At 42.9% G+C, this 6,645-nt stretch overlaps 1 pseudogene; it reads right to left on the bottom strand.

Annotated features, from left to right (window-relative positions):
- Positions 1–363: 363 nt before the first annotated feature.
- LOC147004957 (uncharacterized) lies at positions 364–4,813 on the bottom strand (annotated as a pseudogene).
- Positions 4,814–6,645: the final 1,832 nt, after the last annotated feature.

Genomic DNA, 6,645 nt, shown 5'->3' with positions numbered 1-6,645 from the left:
CCCAGGCTGCCTGACATTTACAAAGCTCCATCTCTGACTGTGGGTTCTAGGTTTACAGGAGGGGAGAGGAAACCCGAATAAGGAACATGGTCTTAAGAGTCAAGAGCTGTAAATCAATTTTTATTTATAAGAAATAAAATGTTTAATAAACAGGCTTTAAAAGTACAATTACTAAAAAGAGATAAAAATAAAATCCAAATATGAAAACCAAACACGAACATATAACTTCATCAAAACCTAAAACACGAATAAAACAATAAAGAGCAAACTTTAACCAAAACTAACAGAAAATGATTCTACATCATCACCCTTTCACTGCATATTAAGAAGTACAGACCTACAGCTTGTATCTCCTCTTGGACTGCTGTTGGCCGGGCAGTCACCTCAGATGTCTCTCAAGGGGTGTTGCCAGAACAGGAAAGGGAATAACACCCTGAATCAGCTGGCTCACTGGCTTTCTCCTATTCACATTGCATAAATGTACTGAATGTAATAAGATTAATCCAAGGTAGATTGGGAATGTTGGGGATGGAGTTCAGCAGGGGGCTCCTGAGGTGGAAACTCATTCTGCAGGAGGCTCTCTTCCTGGGATGTGCACATTTCAGTTCTTGCTGGAGTCCCTGAGTCCTAGGAGAGGAAGGCAGTTCTTAAGACACAACCTTGGTGGAGACCTAAATATCAGCTCTCAGACTGCTGTCTCCCACCACTTCAATAGGATAGTTAACACTGATCTATTAACTGAAACCATTGCTGTTATATACATGCAGGGCAAAATGTCAAACAACACTCACAAACACATGAACTGGCAAGCTGTCACTCAGACTTCTATGCTTGCAAAACAAGAATTGGGCAACAGGAAGAGATCTCATTGGATTGCAAGAAAAAGGAGAAGCCCACATGCCCCCCAGATTAATGACCATGAGAAGCATTCATTTGATATTTGCATTTCGATTTTAACCCTGGAAGGTTCTTCCCACCTCAAGTCACATGACCCTTGCATGACCTTTGTCCCAGGACCTAGATGCTGCTCAAAACTCTGCATATCATCCCACATATCATGAACACATGCAGAAATATACTATGTTATTCATCTGTCACCTTTTCTAGACTTCATATTAAAGCAGTGCAGCAAGGTACACTTGCCAATGATTTAGTTTCTCACAAGAGGCTAACTTCCCAGAATATGTGTGTATAAAAAGAGCAGTGAACAACTACATTCCATGAGGTGGGTGGCTGGTTGGGAGTGTGGATTAGAAAAGCAGTAGGGAAAAGCAAAGATTAATCCAATGGGGCAATGTTGTCACAGCATTAACATAACTGAGCTGTTTGTCCCTACCTGAAGTTGTTGGGTCTCATGGTTGCTGGTCTGCTCCTGTTTGTCCATTGAGGTTCAAGTCAACCAAATATTTCTCAATGAGAGTCCAATCAATCTGTACTTCCTTGCTCTCTTGCTCCAGTGTGACAGACATCTTAATAAGATTCTTCTTTTCCATCATGATCTGGCTCTGTATGTTCCTGGAAACACCCTCTGCATAGTAAGATCCTGCAGCCTCCTCCTCTCATTCTTAGGTATAGGCCCATTAACCCCACCAGGATCCTGGTTCCCATGAAGACCTAATACAATCCATCTCAATAAATCCATGACAGCTGTACAAACAGCAAACAGCCATTTCAGGGAAGAAGAAATTATTGCTACAGCCTGAACACCAATGAGGGTCCATGTCTCTCCAAAAGAAAGAGGGATCTCCATCTATCATTGACTGCCCAATGCACTAGGGCAACATCAATTAGTAGGGTGCAAATAGCATCAGAGTAGATCAGCAGAATCAAAGGGAGGGCATTCTATCCTTATGTTATGTCACACTCAGCTCTCTAAAACACTGCCTGAGAACCAGGCTCTCAGTACTGCATCATGACTATGCACAATCACTCTTCTACTGAGAGGCTTCTAAGGATGCCTGGACAATGCTGGGAGGGGTAAGAGTCTCTTACGGATTTATGAAAACTGAGTCTATTATCCCAAGACACATTGATGCCTAAAAGCAGAAGGGATAGAAGCAGAACTGCAGATTCTCCAGTCCATAACCCAAGGAAGGCAGAAATTGCCATTCCACTGTTGATTGGCTTGCTAAATGGTACTTACATAAAGTAGAATTTCCACTTAATGAGCTCCTGGATGTTCTGTTGGGCCTCAAATATCCCCTTCTCTAACTTGGACTGAGAGGACAGGATCTGGTTCTTCTCTGATATCAGTTGTTCATAGAATGGATTTATCTTCTCCAAGGGCTTGGTCCTAGGAAGAAAGAACTCCATGAACATGGGCTTTTAGGAACACATTTCTCAGGCTGAGTGCTGGACTACCACAGCCATGGAAAGCACATTCTGGATTGTATATACTGGGATGATCTTCAGCTTTGAAAATTTGTTATCCTGGTCCAGGACAGCAGAAGCTAAGCATCAAGATGGAGGGTTCCATGGCTCCCTGTGTTCACTCAGTAGGCTTGGATGTTGCAGTCTAACCAGCTATGTTCTCAAGATCCTAGGCCACAGGTCTTTGCCCATCAGAAACCTGTGATTACATTTTTTCTGTTTTCACCACTGGGGTGGTAAATCCTAAATAACTTTTAACATAGAAACAGACCTTAAACATAACCCTGGAGATGTGATCAGACATCACCACAGCTTTATAATATGCCCAAAAGATACAAGTGTGTGGACAACTGTGACCACATAGGCAAAGAAGAGTGTTGAATAAAGTAGGAGCTCTGAGACTTCAGCACTAACATCACCTTGAAATTGTTATGAAAATAAATCCTCAAGTCAAAACACAGATCTCATAGGTTCCCAAGTTTGGAGGGAAAATCAAACATACAAAACTCATGCACATGTAGGTACATGTGCACACACACACACATATGGAGGAGAAAAGGAAACAGTCAGAGAATGAGAGACAGAGACAGAAACAAGGAGCACAATTAGATGCAAAAGAAATGTATGCAACATTACTGTCTCTCAGTATAAGGCACACAGACAAAGAGGAACAGGAATGAACCTCAGGCCTTCTAGACAAGCACTGAGAAGGAAAATGTGGGACCAGGCCCCTCTAGATACTAAGAGGAGCTTCTAAGCACTCAGTCACCTGCAAGGCAAGTACAAACACTCACCATAAGCTCACATCACCTAGAACCTTAAAAAGCCACATCCTGTCAAGTGCTTTCCAAATGCATGCTGGGAACTCACTCTCTACTGCCTCTATCCCTGAATTCTTCATTCAGAATACAAGACCTTCTTTTCTACTGGAGGAAGTGGAAAAGCCCATTTCTCATCTCCCTCCTGACCAACCTTCAGGTTCTGCCTCTCCACTATGAAGCATGCATGGACATGAGGTTGGGCATAGGGATGATCTGGTGGTACAGCTTCATAGAACCCACCTCCTTTAAAGGATAAGCTGAGGCTGACATTGAAGACCCCAGACTGACACCACAGGGTTTGGAGCAATGCATACCTCTTGTAGTTGGATCTCTTTTTGAAAGCGTTCAGGTGATCACTCTGCTCATTTCTCTTCTGGATAAGGAGCTGCAGCTCTGTGGTCAGCCTCTCCTTTTCCTTTTTGAACTCATTCTTGCTTAGGTCAGGTGCAGTGGATGATGTGTGTCTTCGAGCCCCTTTAGGTAGAAGAATACAAAAATACTTTCATGTGAGAATTCAAAGAGTGTAGGCAGACCACCAAGAGAGAGACCATGCCTGGAAACTAGTGACACCAGAAAGCCTTTGGTCTGGGCTTGAGAGGCCTCCTCAGTGGGTCTCAGTTCTACCAGTATTCTAGAGAGACCAGGAGATGTAAACAGACAGGTGTTTCCTCTATCTCCCTAAACATGCTTATTATTACCAGAGAGATGGCTTACTCAAGATGATTATCAGCTGAACAGAGTGCAATTTGGCTTCAGAGCCATTATTCCTGTGGTTTCACAAGTCAGATGATAAAATCACTATTCTCAAGTACTTTAGTGCTTGGAGATGCTCAGATCTCCTACCCATTTATGCTAGGCTCAGGACTTGGGCTTCAAAAGTCATGCAGTGGGACAACATGGTCAAAATGCTATCAATTGCCCCTACTGAAACACCAAACACCCAAGAAGTAGCAATAGGATCCCTTCTCTGTCTGGGTGTATCCACTATGACAGGTCTGTGGTTACAGTATAGAAATGCATGCCACTCACAACTGGTAATAAAGAAAGGTAAAGTGGGAAGTGTCATGGACAGGATGTCAGAGTCATTCTGAGAACATGAGGTCATGACCTGGAGCACAATTCTCTCCATCATACTACACCCAGATAGCCACTGAAGTTAAAGAACCCTGAGAGTGAAATACATTCATGCCCTTCCCTAAAAGGGCATAGGTTAAACCCTCTGTGACTCCTGATGGTCTCATTGCGTCCCCATGTAACACCCACAATCCTCAGTGAATGTAAATACTTCTTAGCATAACAGTTTTGGCCTTGCCAACTCCTGCTTAGGGGATGGAGAAAGTAATGTTCTGAAATCCTTGATGTTCAAGAATTTTGATAATTATTGAATTCTTTTGCTACCCAGAGACTCCAGTTCCTGTGCCCCATTAGTAGAAAGGCCATGTCAGGCCACCCCTTCCAGGGAGCTCAACATCCACTTCCCAGGACTTACGCCACATTCTCCAAGTCCACCTCCTTCGTCCTTCATTACTCTCAGATGGAAGGCCAGCATCCTCCCTCCTCCCTCTGTCCTCTCTCCGATCCACACTGGATCTCCCAAAAAGATGGGAGAGTCGAGAAAACATGTTCACCAACTTAGTGGCTATACACTGAGTGAGAATCCTAAGTGAGATTGTTGCTACAACACTGGTGACATCACAGGAGATGCCAAGAACTCTCCAGGAGACAATAGATTTTAACAAGAAGGGATTGCTGATGTCATGGGCTATAGCCTTTGCCTCCCTGCTAATGTTCTCCCTGTACTGACAGGAAGCTGAGGTGTATACCTGCCAGTATAGCTACAGCCATTTTGTTATCTGTTACCACCTATTTCAGATTGTTGCTGTAATAAGCCTGCCAATCACTGTTATAGAAAAATAACTTGACTCAGAAGAAGGTCCTGGTGATCACATCCTGCTATGTTCTGAATGACATTTGTTAATCTTACAATGTTCCACAAACAGATACCCATTTCCTGGCACACAGCCATTGAACACATCCTCCTTCCAAAACCAGGGTTTGTCCAGTCTTGATTGGCATTGCCTAAGTAATTCCTATGTATCTAACTGAGTGTTTCCCTTCCACACCTTTCTCAGAAATGTCTCATCCTACCTTACAATTTCTTCAATCATCAAATGAGCCATTAAAAACTACTGAGAAATCACACCAGTTTGAATATGCTGAGGTCTTGGGTGCTGAGCCATGGCTCCAGACATCAATCTTTGTTAACTTATAAAGAAAAACAAACAAACAAACAAACAAACACAAAAACAAAACCACAGGGAGCACATGTGAAGTGATCAATTCTAATCAGGCCAATTTAGTTATAACAGTGAATAGTGACTCTGAATTGAATAGGTCCTATATAGAGCTTTGCGGAACATTGTTTAACTGAGTTCAGTGTTTCTGTGGTTTGTTGGGTGAAGCCTGGACAGGATTCCTTCCTTTCAGCAGCACAAAGGACAATGAGCCATGGTCAGGAATGGTGACACCTTGCAGTAAATTATGTTACAAGAGGGATGAGGGATTTATCCCTAGTGATAAGGATCAGTTGTCTGCTTGGTGCTTTTTAGGTCCCTGTTGGCCATGTGCAACTGGTTCAAAAGCCCAATTCCGATGTCCTTGGGATCTTGGTATGCCCATGATGATGCACTCAGACATGCCTAGAAACAACCAGAGCACTGTCAGAGAGCTTGATAATATAAGGGTGGGAACATTGCTGAATTTTGATGCACGATATTTGATCCCATTATAAACCCCAAGATTGTGCTATTTTCTGAAAAAAAAAACATAAACAAAAACAAAAACAAACTAACCAAAACCATTTTTATGGTGTAGCTCATCCCTAGCACAGACTTTTAACCCAAGAGCTTTCTGTTTGTTGAACGTTCTTGTCTGGCTCAGGTGTAACACACACCTTTATTGGAAGACAAAATAAAGTCAACTCCAGGTCAAGAGGCAGAAGAATTAACCAGTTGAAAGGGAATGAAAATAACTAAACCAAAGGAAGGTCTTTAAGTTCAAGGATATTTAAGACAGTGTGGAGAGGGATAACGAATGTGTTCCTTCTGGGAGGTCAGCAGAGTAGGAAGGTCAGCTGGGTGCTTTTCCTGACTCTCTGAGCTGGCTCCTGAGTCTTCATTTGTAAAAAGAAATGCCTGGCATATGTGTGGTTTTTTAAAAATTATATATTAATTATTCCATTTGATTACATCTCATACCCCTCCAACAACCCCTGAAACCATATCTGCCCTCTCCTCCTCTCCTTTGCCTGGATGAGCATGCTCCTTCCCACACCCACCCTTTCCTTCCCTAATGCTTTAACAACCCTCTACACTGGGCATCAAAACTCTCCAGGACCAAGGGCCACACCTCCCATTGCTTTCAGCAAGGTCATCCTCTGATACAATGTATCTGA

Source organism: Mus caroli, unplaced genomic scaffold (genome assembly GCF_978045245.1).
Source record: "Mus caroli unplaced genomic scaffold, Mus_caroli_1 scaffold_4, whole genome shotgun sequence".
NCBI lineage: Eukaryota > Metazoa > Chordata > Mammalia > Rodentia > Muridae > Mus > Mus caroli.
This window is presented reverse-complemented; position numbering and strand designations above follow the sequence as displayed.